The sequence below is a fragment of the Portunus trituberculatus genome, chromosome 42 (assembly GCF_017591435.1).
Source record: "Portunus trituberculatus isolate SZX2019 chromosome 42, ASM1759143v1, whole genome shotgun sequence".
NCBI classification, from domain to species: Eukaryota; Metazoa; Arthropoda; class Malacostraca; order Decapoda; family Portunidae; genus Portunus; species Portunus trituberculatus.
The window spans coordinates 31,453,425-31,477,815 of NC_059296.1; the positions used below are offsets into that span (position 1 = coordinate 31,453,425).

General features: G+C 41.6%; 1 long non-coding RNA gene across 1 annotated transcript in view; it reads left to right on the plus strand.

Moving 5' to 3' along the window:
- LOC123517750 overlaps positions 1–24,391 on the plus strand; it is a 40,550-nt gene that overhangs the window by 5,381 nt on the left and 10,778 nt on the right. The window contains exon 2 of the long non-coding RNA XR_006678564.1: positions 20,215–20,307. This is a non-coding gene — a long non-coding RNA (uncharacterized LOC123517750). The remainder of the gene's footprint in view (positions 1–20,214; positions 20,308–24,391) is intronic.

Below are 24,391 nucleotides of genomic sequence, written 5' to 3' on the forward strand. Positions count from 1 at the left end.
CTTCTTGGTGTGTAGAAGTGGCAAGGCAGTTTCAGTTTCCAGGCAGCAGTTGTTCCCGTCGCTGCTGCAATGGACGGGCCTGAGGTAATGGACAGCTTCGAGAGGCAACGATCACTCGGGCGGCGCTGTAGTTTCTCCCTTCCTCTCTCACTCTCGCTCCCTTTCTCTCTGCACACACACACACACACACACACACACACACACACACACACACACACACACACACACACACACACACACACACACACACACACACACACACACACACACTCTCTCTCTCTCTCTCTCTCTCTCTCTCTCTCTCTCTCTCTCTCTCTCTCTCTCTCTCTCTCTCTCTCTCTCTCTCTCTCTCTCTCTCTCTCTCTCTCTCTCTCTCTCTCTCTCTCTCTCTCTCTCTCTCTCTCTCTCTCTCTCTCTCTCTCTCTCTCTCTCTCTCTCTCTCTCTGTGTGTGTGTGTGTGTGTGTGTGTGTGTGTGTGTGTGTGTGTGTGTGTGTGTGTGTGTGTGTGTGTGTGTGTCGGCAGTGCAAGTATGGACTAACCCTCATGCATTCCTTTTTCTTTCCTTCATTTTCGCCAGTCTTCTTCTTCTTTATTTTACATTACCGGCGCCATATGACCATGTTGTTGAGGTGTATACATTCATATATCAGTCATTCACTCACCCTCCCTCTTTCCATCCCCATGCAAACACAGCAACAATAGACCAACAGTAGATTGTCTTGTTTCCTGCGGTGCTGTTCCTGATAAGCTACAGTGATCTGAAGTAAGACACGTAATAGTAAAGGCGAAGACTCACCTCCCATCTATCCCAATTTTTCTTCCACTATCCAGCTTCCTATGAACTCAAAATGGTTTCGCTGTTCCTTTTATCCTCCCGGCCTTCGCCTTTCCTTCATACACAATACCCCGATTCCCATTCCTCTTCCCCTTCTAGCCTTCCCCTTTCCCCCCGTCAAGCATAACCCATTAATCCTCACCCACTCATCCCTGCTTCCCCTCCTCCATCACACAGCAACCTCCCTCCCCTCCGATCCTCTTAATAGAACAACCCCTTCCCTTCCTCACCCCCTATTCCCCATGCCTTCCCCTGTCTCGCCCCGCCTCCCAGCACGCAGCGCTTCAACCTTCCATTGAGGCGGTGACGTGCCATATTTTAGCTGTTTTAAGTCTTTGAGTGTGGAACGGAAACATTATTGATGGCACCCCCGCTGGCCGCCCTTGTGTGCCTGCCCCGCTCTGGACCTTGAGACACACACACACAGAGAGAGAGAGAGAGAGAGAGAGAGTGTGTGTGTGTGTGTGTGTGTGTGGGTGTGTGGGTGTATCAATAAATACTAACCAACGTTCAATATATTTCAGGAAATCTCACACGTGTCACAACTCATCCTGTCCCACTTTCACCCTCACCTTTTGCTGTTGAATGTTGAAGAACATGTATGTTTTTAGTACTGTGTGTGTATTTTAGTCTGAAGAGCGTCATAATGCCTCAAACTAATGAAGGCTGTATATTAATCAGCGTTCTGGAAGTTTTTAGTAATTCAGAGGTGCAAATGAATTATATATCGTACTCTAAATCATTTCGTTACCTTTCTTTTCACTTTTGAAACACTGTATTGGATGCTATTAGGAATTTATAAAGGTTTTTCATAGTTTTAGTGATTATTTGAGTAGCATTCTGCATAAACAGAGGAAAACCCAAATAGAAACCGACGTGTTAATCTGTTGCCTTTCAAAACAATCTATAGTTTTTTTTTTAATTGATTCTAAGTGAAAGCATCATATTCGCTTCAAGACTATGCCATGCGTCAGCTATAACCAAATCTTTTAATAACACAATCTTTCCCACTACACTTTGTTTTTTCCTTTAATCCTACGTAACGTTTTCTGATCTGCCGACAGTCTTCGTAAAGCACATAACATCACTGAGAAAGAACGCAGAAACAGTAGTAGTGGATACGAAAAGTTACCTGATTCTGGACAACAACTTTACCTACACAAAACTAATACAGTCGGAGAGCATAAATTTTCAGATTCTTTCGATATCAACGTGGGTGACTTCCTGTTCCTAATTTCGCTCCTCCTTTAATGATTACGGGTCTGCAATGACTAAGGAGGTTAAAGACATCGGAAAAGGCATTGATCACCACCCTACTCTATGCCGAGGTCATGCATTCTAAAAACTTTACACTGTATGATTATGGCTCCCTTTAAACCTTACTTTCCTATAAACGTCCTTGGTTAACGTCCAGATTTAAGACTATTTATATGGACGCATGAAGAAGAGAGAGAGAGAGAGAGAGAGAGAGAGAGTAAAAGGTCAATTCTATCTCTTCTTTTCCCCAGAAGTATTCAAAAGAAAGAAATACCAAAATCATGCCTGAAATGTTACTCGTAATTCCGACAGTGTTGATTAGCAGAAGGATTAAATGTCAATTGTAACAACGAAGACCTTGGCGAGTCATACATTAATGCAATAAGAGTATTGGTTCCTCCACGAACACACCACTAGTTTGTTCTTATTTTATGTATCTCTGCTTTATTTTCTTGCTTCTACTCTAATACTTTTCGCAGTGCAGACTCATTCCTCCATCTCTTCAGTTATCTATTCTGGTTAACGATTGGTGAGGTTTGCAAGATACATTGTCAATAGTGGTAACTTATATAAAAATGGCACTTTTGTATACTTCTCTCTTCTTAATCTTCCTGTCCTCCTACTTCTTTTCCTCCTCTTCATCTTCCTTCTTCTCCTCCTCGTCCTCCATATCCTCTTTCTCATTTTCTTTATCCTTCTTCTCCTTCTGATCCTCCTCCTTCCTCCTCCTCCTCCTCCTCTTTTTTCTTCTTCTATTATTATTATTATTATTATTATTATTATTATTATTATTATTATTATTTATTATTATTATTATTATTATATTATTATTATTATTATTATCATTATCATTATAATTCATATTATCATCATCATTGTTATTATTACTATTAATACTATTATTGTTGTTGTTGTTGTTGTTGTTGTTGTTGTTGTTAGTAGTAGTAGTAGTAGTAGTAGTAGTAGTAGTAGTAGTAGTAGTATTATTATTATTATCATTATTATTATTATTATTATTATTATTATTATTATTATTATTATTATTATTATTGTTATTATTATTATTATTATTATTCATCTTCCTCCCGCTGCTGTAGTTATTTTTATTATTATTATTATTATTATTATTATTATTATTATTATTATTATTATTATTATTATTATTATTGTTATTATTATTATTATTATTATTATTATTATTATTATTGTTATCATTGTTATTGTTATCATTATTATTATTTGTTTTTATTATTAATACTATTATTATTGTTTTTTTTATTATTATCATTATTATTATCATCATCATCATTATCATCTTCATCATTAACATTATTATCATTGCGCTTCATGCTATCATTGATGTGTTGAAGAAAGAAAACCAGAAGAGAAAGGAAGTTAGAGTAAGAGAAAGAAAAAGGGAGGAGGCTGCGGAATAGCCTATCCATTCGACAGCAGCAGACTTTTAGGCCCAGGAATGTATCTTTAACATTACTCACAATATCAACACCTCTCCTCAATGTCCAGTGAAGGAGGAGGAAGAGCACGGTGGAAAAGTGACAAAGATGCCCCCTTCATGTAGTGGCTTGGAGGTTTGCAAGTGGCTGGGCACAGTGAAGAACATGAGGTAGTGAAATATGGCATGCTTAGACCTAAGACTTTTACGCCACCCATTACTGTACTTGAGACGTTTCTGGTGACCTTGTTGTGTTTATTCAAGCAAAGTTATCATTCATTCCTGGGCGTTGTTGTTTGCGAGCGGCTGGGCACAGTGAAGTAGGAAGTGAACTATGGCACGCTGACACCTAAGACTTTCACGCCACCCTGTACTGTACTTAAGGTGTTTCTTGTGACCTTGTTGTCTTTATTCAAGCAAAGTTATCATTCATTCCTGGGTGTTGTTTGGATAGGTATGATTGATTTTAACCAGGCATTGATTCAGCTTGTCAGTTAGTCCACCAGTCGGTCCACCAGTCAGTCCAAAAGTCAGTCAGTCAGTCAGTCTGTCACAGTAAGAAGGGTTAAGTAGGTAAGTCAAATCCTATACTTTTTTGTATAATGTCTCCTCCTCCTCCTCCTCCTCCTCCTATTCATCCTCATCCTCATCTTCATCCTCCTCCTCCTCCTCATCCTCATCCTCCTCCTCCTGCTCCTCCCTCCTCCTCCTCCTCCTCCTCCTCCTCCTCCTCCTCCTCCTCCTCCCCTTCTTTTTCTTCTTCTTCTTCTTCTTCTTCTTCTTCTTCTCCTTCCTTTTACTTTTTCGTTTTACTTTTCTTCTTTTTTTCTTCTTCCTCCTCCTCCTCTTATTATTATTTTCATTATTATTATTATTATTATTATTATTATTATTATTATTATTCATTTTACTTTTCGTTTTACTTTTCTTCTTCTTCTTCTTCTTCTTCTTCTTCTTCTTCTTCTTCTTCTTCTTCTTCTTCTTCTTCTTCTTCTTCTTCTTCTTCTTCTTTCTTTCTTTCTTTTCTCTTCTTGTCCTTCTTCTTCTTCTTGTTCTTCTCCTTCTTTATATCTTCTTCTTCTTCTTCTTCTTTTTCTCCTCCTCCTCCTTCTTCTTCTTCTTCTTCCCTCGTTCTCTTCTTCCTCCTCCTCCTCCTCCTCCTCCTCCTCCTCCTCCTCCTCCTCCTCCTCCTCCTCCTCCTCCTCCTCCTACTACTACTACTACTAAAATTCCATGTGATTTTTTAATATCACATGGTTTCGCCTTCTTTTCCTGCCAGCCTCGGCTGGAGGGAGGGGCGGATGGGGAGGAGCCTTCTGCTTTGCTGTCCTGTCTCTACCACTGGTAGTTAGTAGATAGTCTTCACAAACAGTCTAGTAAGGACCTAAGGGTCTGTTGCTGTTTGTCTTCCTTTGTATTCCTCCTCCTCCTCCTCCTCCTCCTCCTCCTCCCACAAAGCCGCGGATTTTTATACTTTTTCTCTCGTTGGATATCAGCTCTTTTTTGTTTTTAAGCTTTTATTTCTCCATCTGTCTGACATTTCTTTATTTTACTTTCTTTCTTTTTATTCTTTCATTACTCGTTAATTTGTTTCTTCAATTCTTGCTTTGTATTTTTTACGCATTTATCTCTATCTCTATTGTTATTTGTCATTTTATTTACTCATTTTGCTGTTTATTCATCTCTCTTTGGTACGCATTTTTATTTCCTTACTCTTCCTTTTCGTCAGTCTTTTTTTGTCTCGATATTCTGTTCCAGCTTGGATTTTTTTTCTGTTTTTTTATTGTCATTTTCTTTTCATCACAGGACTGGTTGGTGTTGTGGCATCTTTGTCTTCTGATCTATTTCTGTCTCTTCTTCTTCTTCTCTTCGGTCACTCATGGTTCATCCACAGGCAGTCTTAATAAAAAGTAAGGATTTTTGTCCGGCTGTGTTATCGTAGAGTCCTTGGAGTGTGGCAGCCTTGGATTCCCTGACAGCAGCATCAAACATTAACCCTTGCCAGCTGGGTGGTGGTGGTGGTGGTGGTGGTAGTTGTTATTGGTGGTGCTTTTCTTGCTCTTGTTGTTTATAGTTATGATAATGAAGATGATGATGATGATGATGATGATAATGAGAGAGAGAGAGAGAGAAATTATTATTATTATTGTTTTATTGACTTTTAAGAGAGAGAGAGAGAGAGAGAGACAATTACACACACACACACACACACACACACACACACACACACACATAACAGATATTAAACGTAAAGAAAGAAGAACCTGCCTACGTGTTAGTCTGCTAAATTACACACACCATCAGCAACAAATAAATTGCGCGTGAAAGACAGGATAGAAAGACAAGAAGCCTCCTCGCCAGCCTCCCTCTATCATGTGTATGCAGGAAAGGTTTCGCTGTGCCTCGCTTTTGCACATAACTTCAGAGTGAAGAATGAAATGAGCTTCACGTGGTTGTAGACTTACGAGTATGCTCTCAAGAACGTAGAAATTAATCATATGAAGTGATTTGATTTATTTTCAATTACCTATTTGTTATATTGAGTCATAGAAATGCGGTAGTTGTTAATAATTACTTTGAAATTCCGAGTGACATTGATAAACAGACAGAGTTGACAGTTTTGTATTAACACGACACAGAACCCTTCTTTGTTCGCCTACACTCTTTACCATCGGCGTACCAAACACTACCTGGCTGTCGTTGCTGCCTTCCTGCTTCACGCCGAGCAGCATACATCTTTCAGTCAAAGGTAGCATGATAGAGACTTTCCTCCTGCACCAAATCGCTTAAACTTCTACACAGGACCTTCTTGCCATATATCCTTCCATGCCACCACTTCATCTTCACAGGCAATCGTTAAAAAGATTCGTACGTATAATTGTTATTTTTAATCAGTCTATACTCATGCACATTGTTATGCAGTTCAGTTGTTGTTAATCGAGTCGGTTTTGCTCAATATTGCTAGCGATGAGGTGTTTCTTATCGCAGAGTGAGAAGAAACTGTATGGTGACAATGCTGTGTGTGATAGCGTGACTGTTTCGCTGGTGAACAAAGAGCTATGGAGCTACAGAGACATTGATGTGTGTGTGTGTGTGTGTGTGTGTGTGTGTGTGTGTGTGTGTGTGTGTGTGTGTGTGTGTGTGTGTGAGTGTTAATGCCAAGGCCGAGCTTAAATTTTCAACAATAACCTTATATCATGGTTTACTCTCCCGCTACTGTCAACGCCCTTTTATCCCCAAACAAAAAAGAATTATTTAAACATGTATATAGTACCATTCACATCAACCAGTCTTTATCATATGCTCATTATAATATCTTTAACATTACATACCTATATTATTCATACTCCTAAGTCCTTTGTTGCGTCATTTTCATCACTTGTGTGTTTTGTTTAGAAAGTAGTAATGTTTCTCTTACTAGTTTGTGAGGCATGCAATAAAGCGGTTATTACGCGTGCTTCTACCATAAAAACTGCCGTGTTGGTGCTGATGGAAGGTGACTGGTGTGTGTGTGGGCGCTGGGAGGGAACAGTGAGGGGAGGTGTGTGTGTGTGTGTGTGTGTGTGTGTGTGTGTGTGTCGCTGTAGAATTATTAAGCGTAACTACCTGAAGCCAAAAAAGAAGAAAAATAAATAAGAACAAAGTGTGTCAGTCAGCATCAGACAGCTCCCGTTCACCTCATCTCCGGTGCTCACAGAAAATAATAAGTCGCATTTTTTCCTGATTTTTTTTATTTTTTACGTGAAAGGAGGACAGCCAATGACGACAAAAAATTGAGGGAACAGAAAAAGGTGCAGCGTGTAATTCCTCATGATGACCGATCTTTTCCTTTGTCCTGATGTGTTTGATGTAGCTGCTCGCAAGTCTAACACACACTTACACCCACGTCCACCTGTTTACACACACACACACACACACACACACACACACACACACACACACACACACACACACACACACAGAGAGAGAGAGAGAGTGTGTGTGTGTGTGTGAGAGTGTGAGTGTGTGTGTGTGTGTGTGTGTGTGTGTGACCGCTATAACAACTGTCTTTATTGCATGGCGTGGAAATCAGAAACAAGAACATATTTTGTTACTAAACACGCTAGTAAAAGAGTTATAATACATAAATAACGTCGTATATTTTTTTTTCATGTAAGCATCCGTAGGGCAACAAGGAAAAGGACTGCTAGAGATGTGAGTCCCTAAGGAGCATAGTCTGAAAAGGATCATCTAAAATTTGAGAGATGTCCTGAAAATAACAAAGACGTGAAAAGGTTTGCTGTTTACGAGGTTGACTGGGTAACGCCCTCAGCTGTCCCTTGGCACACTAAGATTCCTGTCGAGCTCGTGTCTTTCACTGTTCAATGCTTAGCGAATATTTAGTGGCTGTTAACTCCTTCATTACTGAGACACATTTCCATTTTGAGATTTATATGCAATCAGACCATTTTATTGACATTAGGTAGTGTTTATGGAGGTTAGAAGATTTATAATCACAGTCTTCACTATTTTAATCCCGACATAAGTTTCTGAAGTTGTATAAAATCACTAAATATCAAGTAAATTGAATGTGGAAAGGCATCCTATCCTACCAAGAAAGACAGCTGGATCGAACTCGCGACCTTTCTACAGCTGAGAGAGAGAGAGAGAGAGAGAGAGAGAGAGAGAGAGAGAATCTTTTAAGTCTATACAACTGAACTTCGCGTCATCTCTTTCATCTCTCAGCACTTTTGTTCGTCACTTTTCCGTCACTCCTCTCCTTGTCCTTCTCAAATAACCCCCGGCACTTTCTCATCTCTCTCTCTCTCTCTCTCTCTCTCTCTCTCTCTCTCTCTCTCTCTCTCTCTCTCTCTCTCTCTCTCTCTCTCTCTCTCTCTCTCTCTCTCTCTCTCTCTCTCTCTCTCTCTCTCTCTCTCTCTCTCAGGTGTTACTCTCTCTCAGGTGTTTCTCTCCTCTTTTCTTTGCCCTCCTCCTCCCTCAGGTGTCCCTCCTCCTCCTCCTCCTCCTCCTCCTCCTCCTCCTCCTCCTCCTCGCCTTGTTTTTTTAAGATTGACAAAAGGAATATACGAGTATGATGATGCTACGGAAACCTTCTGATGAGGCGCTACATAGTCTGTACTACAAACAAACACTGTATCTCTCTGTCTGTCTATGTGTCTCTCTCTTCCCTATATGTCTGGCTGGCTTTTACCTGTGTTGCATTTGCCTGTCTGTGTTTTTTTAGTCTGTATGTTATCCGTATTACAGAGAGTGGTGTATATTTTTTTTTTCTATATGTTTGTCTGTGTGCCTGTTTACCTATCTCGTTTTTTTTTTCACAGTAATGGAGGCAAATTCCGTGATGAACCTGCCAGTGCGCAAAGAGAAATAGTCAATAACCCTCGCTAGAGAATTACGAGTAGCCGCCATACATTCAAAAAAACTCCTATTCCATCACAGCGCCTAACAACTATTTTTGACCAACGCAGGGGAGTAATGTAGCGAAACCAGATCAATTATGCACATCAGTCTCTCTCTCTCTCTCTCTCTCTCTCTCTCTCTCTCTCTCTCTCTCTCTCTCTCTCTCTCTCTCTCTCTCTCTCTCTCTCTCTCTCTCTCTCTCTCTCTCTCTCTCTCTCTCTCTCTCTCTCTCTCTCTCTCTCATCCGACTTCCGCCAACCTTCACACTCCCGCCCAAGTGTCGCCCGCACCTCCATCATCCGTCACTTGAGGCACAAAAAGCTGCCAGTCTACATAACTCATAGTGCCAGCCAGCCAACCAGCCATTCAGCCAGCCAGCCAACCAGCCATTCAGCCAGCCAGCCAACCAGCCATTCAGCCAGCCAGACATCCAGCCAGCCAGCCAGCCAGCCAGCCAGCTAGCCAGCCAGACAGCCAGCCAACTAGCCAGACAGTAAGCCAGCCAGTCAGCCAGCCAGACAACCAGCCAGCCAATCTTCTCATGTGCCTCTCCTTTAGCTCTCATTCACACCCCCCAGCTCTTCCCATTTTCCCAAGCGCTCTCTCTCTCTCTCTCTCTCTCTCTCTCTCTCTCTCTCTCTCTCTCTCTCTCTCTCTCTCTCTCTCTCTCTCTCTCTCTCTCTCTGCGGTAAGATTTTTTTTCCCACTGTGTGTTATGATGAAACGAGAAGTAGTAATTAAGAGGATCTGTTTCAATATTTATGCGTATATCCTATTCATTTTTCACGCTCTTCCTTTTGTGCATGTGTGTGTGTGTGTGTGTGTGGGTGTGGGTGTGGGTGTGGGTGTATTCCGGTCGTATTGTTTCTTCAAAAGTTTGTTTTGAAGAACTAGATCATTTTGTTATTAAACTGCCTCTCTATATTAATTGAAATAAGATTATAACCATGAAATTCTCTCTCTCTCTCTCTCTCTCTCTCTCTCTCTCTCTCTCTCTCTCTCTCTCTCTCTCTCTCTCTCTCTCTCTCTCTCTCTCTCTCTCTCTCTCTCTCTCTCTCTCTCTCTCTCTCTCTCTCTCTCTCTCTCTCTCTCTCTCTCTCTCTCTCTCTCTCTCTCTCTCTCTCTCTCTCTCTCTCTCTCTCTCTCTCTCTCTCTCTGAACATTATCGTCTCAGATTCCCGTCGTTTCCTGTTCCATAGTCGCCGTTTCGCCCGCCGCCCTCAAGTTGTTCAAGGAGAGTTTCATTTACGTCCGTCAGTCTTTTGTGGGGTGAAGGCAGGCGAGGCTCCGCGCGTCCTGGGTCACGGCGGCTCAGGAAAGACAGAGGAGGCGGAGAAGAGGCGAGGAAAGAGAGAAATAAAAGGTTTTGTGGGGGCGTCAGAAGCCATCCACTTCCCTATTCCGATAAAGAACTGCCGTCTCCTTGATATAATTTTTTTTTCTCTTTTTTTCATATAGCGACATCCCAGAGAAGATATCCGCTTGTCTTCCTAACCCATGTTGTCTTTTCCCTCCGCCCCTTTTAGTGTCCGTGTCGCTCATAACTCGGGCACTTTGTCCTCCTTCCCCGGCAGTTTGAATCCTCTCTTATTGTTTTATTTCCCTCTGACCTCTTGGGAGTCTCAAAGCGTCCTTCCTCCATCACTCACAGCCTTCTCCTTCTGCTCTCTTGTTGTCTGTCTTTGTAGCCGCACTTCCCTATCCTCTCTCCTCTTTTTCTCTTCAGATCGCCACTCTCCCCTCCTAGACTCGTCCATTAGATGCTTCTTTCTTCCTCCCTTCCTTATAGCTTCTCCATCCTCTCACTCCTTCCCCTTCCCGCCGCAAGGCAAGAGACCTCCTCCATTAAAGAAATGATCGGGAGATGCTGCATTATGGGACCGTGATTCAGGGCACCGGGGTGAATGATCTGCGCGGCGGCGTGACTAGAATAGACTTGATCAGCGGCAGGAAGCAGAGCCCGCTGGATCATCGCCGCTGAGGAGAGGCGCGCCATCTCCGCCCGACCAAACACAATGATGGGAGGAAAGGGGAGGGAATGGGGGCACGGTAGGAAGAAGGAGAGAGGAAGAATTCTGTGGTGGTGGAAAAGGAGGGGAAAAGGAGGGATAATAGCAGTTGTAGTTGTTGTTGTTATTACTTTGCTTATATTCGTCTTCTTTCCCTTCCTCTTGTTTTTCTTCATCATCATCTTCCTCTTCTTTTATCCTTCTTCTTCTTCTTCTTCTTCTTCTTCTTCTTCTTCTTCTTCTTCTTCTTCTTCTTCTTCTTCTTCTTCTTCTTCTTCTTCTTCTTCTTCTTTTTCTTTTTCTTACCTCCTTCTTCTACCTTCTCCTCCTCATCCTATCTTCCGCCTGCACTTCTTCCAGCAGTAGTAATAGTAGAAGCTTCAGCAGCAGCAGCAGCAGCAAGAGCAGCAACAGAATAGTGACTGTCGGAAACCGAAATATAGTCCCTGAAGGAAGCAATAAGGTTGGCTGCGGTGACGAAGTGTTGGAGGGAAAGGAGGAGGAGGAGAATAAGGAGGTGCATGAAGAAGAGGAAAGAGGAAAAGGAGGTTCAGGAGACAGCAGCCAGTACTTCACAACAACGTCATATATATACACAGCAGCGGGAAAGAAAAGAAGGGAAAAAAAGCTTGGGACAGAGGGAGAAAAGGAGACGCAAGGCTGGCTACAGGGAAGAGACTTAGTAGGAAATGTGAACGGCAATGGGTAGCAATACCTTAGAGCGCCGCCAGCCTGCCGGCAGGACCCAGTACACATTGCCGCTAGGGAAGGAGAAAGAGGAGAACGTCTGAGGTAGAAGAGAACGAGAGAGAGAGAGAGGGGTTAGTTACAAGGAAGAATGTTGAGAGGAGTAATGCGCGGGCTGCGAGTACCAGTAGCAATAACAATACCAAGGTAAAGAGAGAGAAAAAAAAATTAGGCCTGCAAGGGAAGAGAGAGGCTAGCTAGCGACAGAAGCGAAACTTTGTGGGAGAGAAAGAGATGTAAGCAGCAGCTCGGAGCAACACCTTAGGGCAGCCTCGTCCGTGTCTTACTCCGCCTCTCCCTACGACGCCCTTGGGTCCGCGTAATACCTGCCTCAACTCCCCCTACCGCCGCACTCACCTCCACTCCATCCAAACTTATGGCGCGCACCTGGCCTCGCTGCACCGCCGCCGAATCATCCCGGGCTGCCTCATGGCCGCCGCGAATCGTTGCACTGTAGGAGGATGACGAGGCCCGCCCCGCTCACGCCGCGCATCCCCTGATTACACAACCCCGCACCGCGTCGAGCAACGAGTCACACAGCGCACATTCATAGCTGAGGTGGGAGAGGATGGCCAGGCAGTTTTTTCCCAATATCAGCTTACTCCATAAAACCCAAATAGCTTCAAACACCGCACAGGAGAGAAGAGTGTCGCGGGAATCACGCAGCCCGGGCAGGGAAGTAGGTAACGGTGTGGTGTGTTGGGTTCGTAGAGTCGAGAAAGAAGATAGGTTTAGCCCCGCGTGCCCTCCTCCTCTCTCCAGCTTTGCGGCATCTGGTTGCTCTTTTATTCAGCACAGACTCACCGAGGAAGCCGTCATGTGGAAGGAAGGAGGGGTAAGGAGGACGGGGTAAGAATAGAGTGTGAAGAGAAGGGGAAGGACTGGCACTGAGGAGACAAAGGAAAGTGAAGTGATGGTTAGGAAGATGGTGTAAGAAAGATGAGAAGGAGAGAAGCACATGGAGGAGGTAGAAGAAAGGGAGTGAAGATATAGAAGAGGGTTGTGGAGGAACTGAAGCAGAGAATGACAGGGAGACATAAGGAGGGGGAGAGGGAAACTGTTGGAAGACGAGAAGTGAATTCCTGGAAGAGGATATAGTTAAAAAGGAAAGTGGTGTACTAGAAGACTGTGAGGGAGAAGGGAAGGGTGAGGCCGCTGAGGAGGTCGTGGGGCAGCGGCAGTGGGTGGCAGGAGACTCAGAAGTCAGGCAAGGACTCGCGCCCTCAGCCATCCCCGCAAATCACGCACGGGAGGTAACTACAAGTATTCTGAAGGTAAACCCCACCAGAGTAATTTTCCTGAGCCAAACTTGAGGGGCGTGTTGTCTCAAGTCGAGGAAATTAGTGAAGACAAACACAATAAGTCAAACACACACGCGCGCACACGCACACAGACATACATACACACACACACACACACACACACACACACACACACACACACACACACACACACACACACACACACACACACACACACACACACACACACACGAGAAATAAAAGCTTTGAGAGGCACAACAGAAAGACGACGAGGACACACCGGGGTAAAAGCACAGAATTGCTGAAAACACACACACACAAAAGTTAGATTGCCCCAACAAAAATGCAAGCACAACTGTAAGAATATATAAGTCGCTACTCGGGACCAAAAGCACAGCGGATAAGGCCATATGCAGCTCAGGAAATAAAGACAAAGCTGCTGCCGGGCCTCCAGTGCAGCGCGAACAGTGAGGCAAGTCTTGGTAGCGCCTGATCACCGCGACGCCCAGATAGATCAAGGTGAATGTCTAGCAACACCAAACCCCGCCGTCCGCTTCCCCAACCCTGCACACGCCGCGCCACCAGTCTCTAAGAACTTCAGGGCGGTGATTACCCCTGACCTTTGCTGCCCCCTCGTCCATTCCTGTCCGAAACAAGCTGTTCCACAAACTAACTAATCCACAAACTAATTGATTCCGTAACTGGTCCAAGCTGCCTCTGATGCACGCGGCGCCTGGTATAATGCTCAGCTACTCGCCAGCAGTGAACACAGATTAATCTCGGATTTAGGAAGGCGGCGAGGTGTGTTGGTGCAGTCTGGACTTCCACACGGCCCGTCACCAGCAAACACTGACAGATACTCGTGGCTTTGAAACAATCTACCGTCTACTTTGCAAGATATTTTCCTTGTTACTTGTTGGAATGTGATTACATGTCATTACTTACTAGATATGAATATAGAAAGTAGGCTCAAGTAACAGTCACTCCTATGCTATTTAGGCGCTGTCAGTTTCTCTTACTCAGTGAAGCGTCAGGTGCTTCTTAGCTAGTTACTGGGAGTTGTGTACATATGTGTGTGTGTGTGTGTGTGTGTGTGTGTGTGTGTGTGTGTGTGTGTGTGTGTGTGGCGTTGGCGCTCCTAGGTATCACTTGATGGTCTCACTTTTTAAATCACCCTTATGTTTCTCAGCCATCATACTTGAAGTGTGGCTGCAGGCGAGAGAAATACGAACATGTAATGATACCCACGCACCGCCACGAACCACACTTGCCTTCACACACCACACGCCGCACGTCAAGGTCTACATGTGCCCACGGCCTCCTAACTTTACACAAAAATACTCAATTCTAAATTACACAGATAGCCTTTGATGGTCTTCTCCCCGCTGACTGCCCTACCCACACCCCTCACCACGCCCAGCCCCGCCTCGTCCCGCCCACTCCCACCCCCCTCACTCATACTGTATTCATGGCGTGTTCCGGCAGTTTTACATATCCATCATTATTCATTGCTACCTTTGCTTTACATCCAGTTGCCCTCCATACTCATTTACACACCAAACACTAACCACGTGTGTGTGTGTGTGTGTGTGTGTGTGTGTGTGTGTGTGTGTGTGTGTGAGAGAGAGAGAGAGAGAGAGAGAGAGAGAGAGAGAGACCTTCGTGAGTGGAGAAATAAAGAGGAAAGGAAAGAGAAGGAAAGAAGAAAAATGAGGAAGGCGAGGAGAGAGTGGAGAAGGAAAAGTTTGGCCCTGACCTGCCTGCATTCTTCTCCCGCGCCGCGCCGCCTGCTGCACAAATAAAGACGTGATTTTATCCCTTCACTTCCTCCTTCCTCAATAAATCACTCGCAAGCTTAATTAACCTTACATTTTTTGCTGGTTTAAACGTTGACTTGTATGATGTGCTTACCAACCTTCACCTCTCTCTTCCCCTCCTCAACAACAAGTCTTTCTCCTCCCCACTCTCTCATTTCCTCTCCACCATCACCACCACTAGACTTCATCGTCACCTTATGGTAAAGCACAGCACTTAAAAACCAAGAAGGACGCGTCTGCCTGTCACCAAGTTAAGTGTTTTTTCCTCTTGGTAATGATTAGTTATGTTTTTTTTTCAGTTTTCATTGGATTTGGTTTGCCTTGTTGTTGTTGTTGTTGTTGTTGTTGTTGTTGTTGTTGCTATTTCATTTTTTTTTATTGGTATTGTTGTCGTTATATTGTTGGTGTTGTTATTGTTGTTGTTATTATTTTTTTATTATTATCATTATTATTAAGTTATTATTAGCATCATCATTATTATTATTATTGTTATTAATATAATCATTGTTAATATATTATTATTTTTGTTACTATTGTTATTATTATTATTATTATTATTATTATTATTATTATCATCATTATTATTATTATCATTATTGTTGTTGTTTTTCTTATTATTGTTATTATTATTATTATTATTATTTTTATGATGATTATTATTTAATATTATTATTATCATCATTATTATTTTTTATTATTATTGTTATTATTACTATTATTATTATTATTATTATTATTATTATTATTATTATTATTATTATTGGTATTGTTATTATTATTACAATTATTATTATTATTATCATTATTATTATTATTATTATCATTATTATTAATATTTCTTTTTACTGTTATTGTTATTAATGTTATTGTTGTTACTGTTATTGTTACTTGATATTTATCTTTCATATCATTTTGTTTGTGCCAATGTTAGTGGTGGTGATGGTGGTGGTGGTAGTGGTGGTGGTGATGACCATGGTAGTGATGGTGGTGGTGATGGTGGTGGTGGTGGTTTAGGTGATGATTACCATGGTAGTGGTGGTGGTGGCGGTGGTGGTGTTGACCGCTGAGGTGAGCATTAACACTCGCCCCGTGGCTCACCTCTGCAGCGGACATTTCCCGGAAAGTAGTGGCGTGTTTTGCTGGCGACAAGAAAGTTGTGAATGAAGGCTTACACGCCGTGAAAAACGCCTCAACAAGCTAACTGGCGTGAATAAGTGTTAATGTTGGTGGTCAGTCTTTTAACAGCCGTGGGAGGTGAGAGAAACAGACAGACAGATAGATAGACAGAGAGAGAGAGAGAGAGAGAGAGAGACAGAAAGATCTTCTTTAATCCAGTCTATTTTTTATCTATATAATTTAATTCATTTTATCTTATATATTTCCCCCTCCCCGTTCACAAGCTTGCAATGTCTGTCTCAGCTAAAAGAAGAGAATAAAGATATACTTGTCTCTTTTAAGGATACAGTGTTAAACAGATCGACATTTGGCACGATAGCAGAAGTGTTGGTAATGCAGGCAGACTGACAGACGGATGGACAGATACACGGAAGGAATTACGAATGTTGGGAATGAAGACAGACAGACTGACAAGCAAACAGACAAACAGATTGACGGACACGCAAAAGATATCATGACTGTATGTTATGAGGTGCTGTTTCTTGTGACAGTCTGATAAATACACCGGCACAAAGGAGTCACGTTGCCCCGCCTCTGATAAGGAAGATGTATTGCAGAGCCTCATCTCGCCTTGACTGGTTCAGCTCTGTCAAGAAAACGCGAGGCAGATCAGTTGTTTTGCGCGCTTCGTCTCTCCCTTGTGTGAACTGTTAATCTCTTCAGTAACAGACCGTGTTTTCATATTCATTCCGGTTACTATTTGGCGATTTCATATAGCTTCAGAAACATATATTGGGAGTAGAATAGTAAAGACTCTGGCCATTAATCTTTTGACCTCCATAAACCCTTCCTAATGCAAATAAAATGGTCTAATCATACCCAAAAGTCAAGGTATAAATGCATTTCAATATTGAAGGGGTTAAGGCGTCTCTTATTGGGAACTTTCCTCAGGCTGTAGAGACTGTTACTGTGATCTCCAACGAGGATTTTCATGATTCTAACAGTATATTAGCACAAAATTCCAACGTAAATCACTCATTTTCCTTGGGTTTTTTTCTGTATTTTAAAGACTTTGGACGCCTCGACTTGTTTTTCATGATTCTAACGATAGCTTACCATAGTTTCTCCACTATTAACTCCTTCAGTACCATGACGCGTTTTCATATTCATTCTGCTTACTATTTGGCGATTTTATACAGCTTCAAAAACTTAAATAGTGATTAAAATAATGAAGACTGGCCATTAATCTTCTGACCTCCATAGACCCTTCCTAATGTAAACAAAATTATGTAATCACACTAATAATTCATGTTGAAAATTCGTTCTAATATTGAAGAGGTTGAGAAGAAAAACTCTCATTATGACTTATTGGTTTAGTTTTATGGTGCTTTGGAAATATACTTTATGAGTGAACAAAAGGTTTAAAAATATAGGTCTAAGTTAAAACTCCCATTGGGCCGCCTGTCCTCAGCAGCATTGTCCAGTAAGAGAGCATTTATGGAAAAACTGGAACGAAAACAAGACAAAACTGAAAAAAAGGAAATAGAAAACTGAAGCGTGTAATTTTTCTGACGTTCAGGTGTAAAGGTAAAAATTCTCTTCACTTCATAGAAAACGTGTTGAGATCACTTGCATTTTTATTACATCATAAAAGTGTCTGAAAAAGCAAATTGAACGTAAAGTTAAAAAAAAAGACGCGCTCATACAGAAATATTGGCGACAAAGTGCTTCAGGTGGAATGGGAGTGTGTGTCACGTTAGCCGTGCCTCGCAGCTCACGGAACCATGCGCGCTGACACGAAGATTTCGCAAAAAAAAAAAAAAGGAAAACATACGCAGGCAAAAATTGCATCACTAATATATTTTTGTATCGTCCATATTGTGTTAGACTCTGAAAATCCTTAACATTTTGCAACGGAACACTAAAGAATTGTGTCAGTAATGGAAACACGCAGTAAACTTGCCTTCAGATACATCCAATGCATTGCTGCTCATTAAGTCCTTGTTTCAGCCACGAATTGAATTAAAATATTTACCACTTTTGCTGAAATTGGTCCAAGATCGACCGTTCTGGCAGTGACGGCGCTCGCAGTGACGGCGCTGAGGTGAAACAGAGTGCAGTGTGAGTAAAGCCGCGCCACACACCCTGAATGTCACGGGGCGGGTGATCGACCAGTGAAGCACCGGCCAGTATTACCTGTCGACCTCGTTAGCGTCAGAATGCGTGATACTTGTCTCTAGCAATATCTCGCGCAAAATGTTTTAGAAATGTATCTGTGTTTAACTCACTTTTCCTCTTCAAAACATTCACTATTATAATTATTTCTCAATTTATATTACGTTTTATGTTGATTTTGTTTCTCTCTCTTCAAACCTTAGTGAACTTAAGCTCGCATTACTTAATATTCACGGAGAAGCAAATAAGGGAGTCACAAAAAAAAGCCACATGTATTTGTCAGCTGCACAATTTCCTGTCTCGCTTCCATTGATGAGCCTTTCATAAAACTTGTCACCTCCTGAGCCTGGAAAGGTCGGGTGTCACTGGCAGTGTGTCTCTCAAAGCCACGGCGCGGCAGAAATAGAACACTCAATTGTATTCGTGACGGTTTACGAACTCTGCCCGATAGTGATTGAGGTTCAGTAGTAAGACTTGTTTTCATATTAAATTCTGCTTACTATTTGGCAATCTTTTACAGCTTCAAAAACTTATGAGGAGATTATAATAGTGAAGACTCTGGCCATTACTCTTCTGAACTCCATAATGAATATGAAATCGTCTAATCGTACCAAAATCACATGGTAAAAAAAGCCTCCCAGCACTGAAGGAGTTAAGTGGTATAGAGGATATAACAAGACACTGACAAACAAAACTTTCAGGGCCAGGATAAAACAAGAAATAATAGGTTGAAACTCCATAGAATTATACTTTAAAAAGAGTTAAGAAAGGATTGTTAGATGATTGGAGTAGATACAGTAATTAGGCTGATAGTCCCTAGTTATTAGTGAGTTTTTAGAGATTAGGTAAATTTATGGATGAGGATGATAGGTGAATAAAGACAGGTATGTTTCATAAAGGGTTTGGTTACGTCTAGGCCCGTTGCCTTTTTACAGCTTAGATTTCTTATGTTCTTATGTCTAGGTTACTGTTTCCTTGCTCCTTTTTGTCTGTTCATCTCAGGGTCTTGGAGCTGGTTGGCTGCTGAGGGAACACCGCGGCACTGAGTATGGCTGTGTCTGCTTCCTTCACGGGCACGCGGTGTTGCTACAGATGCTTGCCTCGACACTGCAATGAACACCGACCTTTAATACTGAGCATACACACACACACACACACACACACACACACACACACACACACACACACACACACACACACACACACACACACACACACACACACACACACACACACACACACACACACACACACACACACACACACACACATTCTCTCTCTCTCTCTCTCTCTCTCTCTCTCTCTCTCTCTCTCTCTCTCTCTCTCTCTCTCTCTCTCTCTCTCTCTCATCCAATTTCACCATTCCTAGCTGACGTTGAAAAGAATGTATACACACTGAGGATGATTTTAGGAATATTGACAGCATTTTGTTTTTGTGTAATATATTGTTTGTTTAACCTTCCTGTGATGCGTGACAGCGACAGGTAACGAACAATTATCTCGCTGGGGATAATTGGCCTCGCATGGCTGGTGCTGCTATGATTAGTGGCAGTAATAGTTGACAAATCACAAAGCACAGCGATACACTTTACTTGCATTGCCCCACTGGTTCACCAGGCGGAAGGCGACACCTGGCCTCGTCTGAGCGTGTTTCACCATCCCCAGCGTCGACACAAGGCCCACACATTTATTTCTCAGTGCAAGGATAGAACAATTGCATATCTCGAGGGGCGGAGAATAATAACAGGGAATCTGGAACTGTATTCTCAAGCTGACTAGCTGACTCTACAATTTCACCAGGTTCCAATGGATGTTATCGAAGTTTTCAAAGGGATTTTTAGTATTCTAGTAGTGATTTTATAAAGATTCTCCCTCATCAATGAAAAAACACTAGAGATTTTAAAATAAGTCGTAGCGAGAGACTAAAGCGTTTCAGAATACTGGCTCTGATTAACACATGAACACTGTAAAAGGACTCATCAAGGGAAACGTAGACAGGAGCCTTAGCCTTCGTAATCGGAGAGGACAAGAAGTAAAGGGCTAAAGCTTCATGCGGTTATAGGGAGAAATGAGTTATTAGAGTGGTGAAAGACGAGATGGTCTCCTTCCTAACCATTATCTTCTTCTTTTGTCTTTTCACAGATCGAGACAATACTTTTCTCAGTCACCCACATCCTACTCCGCTCCTGGGCTGAGGGCAGAGTGAACGATTGTTCTCCGCTATGAGTGAAACAGGTAAATTTGTTGTTGTTGTTGTTGTTGTTGTTGTTGTTTTTGGGAGAACTATAATAGGTAGAGAAAAGAGAGGAGAGCAGATGGAGAAAGAACACAAAGGAAGAACAAACACCAGGGAACGTGTTAGTCTGTATAACAAGTGTGTGTACCGAAGTGTGTCTTTCTTGTGTTGTTTCACTTTATGCGTCATATTCAGAAACGCTCCACGGGACCGTTTTCAAAGACTACAGAGACAAATAACCGAGTTCTAAAGAGTATTTTTTTTTTCCTATTGATAATACAGAAAATTTGTTAACATGTCACTAGAATTACAGAAACACCCTTAAAAAACCCATGCCAATTCAACTAGAGCCCTTTGAAAAGAGTGAAGGTGCGGCGCAGAAGTGTTTCAGAATATTTACCTGTATTGAATGATGTACGTACAAGAATTACAGAAACATCCTTAAAAACCCTTGTCATTCCAACTGGAGCCCTTTGAAAATAGTGAAGGTCCGGCGCGGAAGTGTTTCAGAATATGTACCTATATTAGATGATGTACGTACCAAGTCCATTGGCAACTTCCTGGGAACAAGTAGGTCTGATACTGCCTATTTTTTTCCTTTGTGGTTATTGTGACCCTTTATACCACGACATATACTAAACAACGTGTGGGAGAACAGGATGGAAAAGAGCACGGAGGATGTATAACGGAGAAAACTATGTGGTAAGTGATTTATGTGTGTTTATTTTACTCGTAGGAATGAATACTGTCTCCGCAGCTTGGTGTGAGTAAAGAGACATAACTAACCGCCCATTATCGCCACTATTAGTTCCTCCGCCATACAGTAATTGACTCGTTGACTTCCCCTTAACTAAGCGTTCAATCGTTCATGAAATCAATATATAAAAAAAAAAAATGAAGAATGAAAACAACTTCGAGGAAAAGAGAAAGCGTCGTTAATAAGGGAGAAACGTCGTTGAAAAATAAAAACAAAGTAGAAATGAACTAAAAAAATAAATAAATAAAAGAAAATATATCGTCCAATAGGAAATATGATGAGGTGCAACACGGTACGCTCGAAAACAAGGTACAGGTGTCGCAAGTCTCTCTCTCTCTCTCTCTCTCTCTCTCTCTCTCTCTCTCTCTCTCTCTCTCTCTCTCTCTCTCTCTCTCTCTCTCTCTCTCTCTCTCTCTCTCTCTCTCTCTCTCTCTCTCTCTCTCTCTCTCTCTCTCTCTCTCTCTCTCTCTCTCTCTCTCTCTCTCTCTCTCTCTCTCTCTCTCTCTCTCTCGATATTTTTGCACTGTGTCTCTGAGATAGAACACCAGCTGGATTTTTTTTGCACTGTCTCTGAGATAGAACACCAGCTAGATTAAGCTACTGATAAATCATTAGTATCATCTGCACCCTTCGTCTTCTTCTTCTTCTTCTTCTTCTTCTTCTTCTTCTTCTTCTTCTTCTTCTTTCTTTTTCTTCTTTTCTTCTTTTCTTTTTCTTCTCTTTTTCCTTCTCCTTCTTCATTTTCTTTTCTTTTCTTCCTCATCTTCATTTCTCCTTCTTTTCTTCTTCTTCTTCTTCTTCTTCTTCTTCTTCTTCTTCTTCTTCTTCTTCTTCTTCTTCTCCTTTTCTTCTTCTTCTTCTTCTTCTTCTCCTTTTTCTTCTTCTTCTTCTTCTTCTTCTTCTTTCTTTTCTCCTTTTCTTCTTCTTTTCTTTTTCTTTTCTTCTTCTTCTCCTTTTCATTTCCTTCTTCTGTTTCTTCCTCATCTTCATCTTCTGCTTCTTTTCTTTTCTTTTCTTCTTCTTCTTCTTCTTCTTCTTCTTCTTCTTCTTCTTCTTCTTCTTCTTCCTCTTCTTCTTCTTCTTTTTCTTCTTCTTCTCCTTCTTCATATTTTTCATCATTATATCATTATTTTTATTGTTATTACTATCATTACTATTATTACTGTTGATATTGCTGTTGTTATTCCTCTTCTTCCTTTTTCCATACTAATTTTTGGCATCGCCATTTCTAAAGTGTCGTGAGCTGGCGCCATGCATAATGCCTCGCCACTTATTCATGTCCTCAGCACCATGTTCTATTATTCGTATTTAAAGAAGATGAAATAGACAGACGGCAGAATTCACGCGGCCACAGTCAAAGTCAACATATGCTGCTTTATCGTTCGGACTCCTGTGACAAGGTTAAGGCGGGCAGAGTCTCGGTCCATAGTCGAGTAGTATTACTAGTTTTCCTTTTTTTTCTTTCAGTTTCCGAGCCTTTGATATGTTTTTCCTACAGTCTCTCGCCCTTTGATCTCTTTTTTTATGTAAGAGGGATACTGGTTAAGGGCAACGAAAAGTTACATACAAAAAAAGGGAGCGAGAAGGGTTATCTAAAGTTGGAGAAGTGTTTTGAAACTTCCCTCTTAAAAGATTCAAGTCATAGGAAGGGGAAGGTAAGGTAAAGTAAGGATGCATGGTTTTCCAGTGAAAGGGATGAAAGACTAAAAATAATGGTTAACTCTTGCATTAGGGAGATTGACAGAATAGAGGTGAGAGGAAGTAGAAAGTCTTGTTCTGCTAAACCACGAGAGGAAGGGAAGCACGTAGCTAACAAGATCAGAAGACCAGTTAGGATGAAAGTAGCAAGAGAAGATGACAAGCTATGAATTTACCAAATGTCAGCTTTTGTGTGACTGTCGATAAATCAGAGAACTTTTAGGGAAACAAGTAACCACACATCTTTTTTGAAGACTGATGTACATGTAAGACAGTGATTCGTGTCCTGAACGTGATATATTTCCCTAGTGTCTTTGCTGAGCCGTGACCTTTGTTTCCAGAAATCACGAACAAAGGACTCGTTTATTGCATCGCGCTGCGTATAGAAAGACTCCACCAAGGACATTACTTCCCTCACAACACTCACATTCTCCTTCTTTATTGCCTTATGACGCCACAACAACAGGCTCTTTATGACGCGAGAACTATGACAGAGCACGTGTGAACCTTATAATGCACGCCACCACACCTTCAACAGACCGATCTCACGTTATTGAGTTACGGCGTACCAACGAAAGGTCTTTAAGGCGCTCGAGTTACTAGAAAGCGCTAACTCCTCCACATGTGAACGTTATGTACATGGATGGCGTCACACCTTCCTTCGCACCACAGAGATTGCCAGAATATTAGAGTTTTTGCACCAAGGCATGTTGTGTGTGTGTGTGTGTGTGTGTGTGTGTGTGTGTGTGTGTGTGTGTGTGTGTGTGTGTGTGGCAGAACAACACATGCAAACATTTATTGAAACACTTGCGCCACACCTCTACATTTAAAACGTTCCATTTGAAATGACATTGGTGTTTTAAGAGTATTTTTATTTTTTTTTTTATTTTAGAGGCAAATTAACAAGACTTCTATATTATCTACGGGAGAAACACTCTTGAAAACTCGTCTAATCATCTCTGCGGCCTTTATTAATAGTAATGTTGAGAGAGAGAAAGGCAGACTGTAGGTGACAAAACTCATGTCATCAGATTTACGTTTGTATTCAGAAACGCCTTCCCCTCTCACTACGACAATTTGTCAAGGTCAGAGACAAGTAGCCGGATTTTCAAGACAGTTTGTCCTCTTAATAAACTAGAAATTTAGCCAATCTATCACCATAACCATGATAATACTCTTAAAAACATGAATATCTTCAATTGGAGCCTTTGGAAAGCAGTGATGGTGATGGTGAGAGAGCAAAGCGTTTCAGAATACGAATAATGATTCCCCGCAATTCATCATATGTCATTTTCTTTACTGCTTGTATAATTGTTTGTGCTTCTTTTCTCCCCAGCTTCTATATCATTTCATCAGCTTTTATTTATTCACCAACCTACGTATATTGTTTTCCCGTTATTCCTGATATTAATATTTTTTTCAACAATGTTTTCCATCAAGATTTTATTTGTTTAGATTTTTTCACTAGTCTTTTTTTTCATTACACAATTCAGTCATTTTATTTTCTTCCAATCAACCTGTTCTTTCACTAACCTTTATTTACATTTTTCATCAGCATTTTTTTCCAGACATTTATTTATTTTGTGTGTTCATTTACGTGGTAGTCTTCATTAGTAACCAGCTGATTT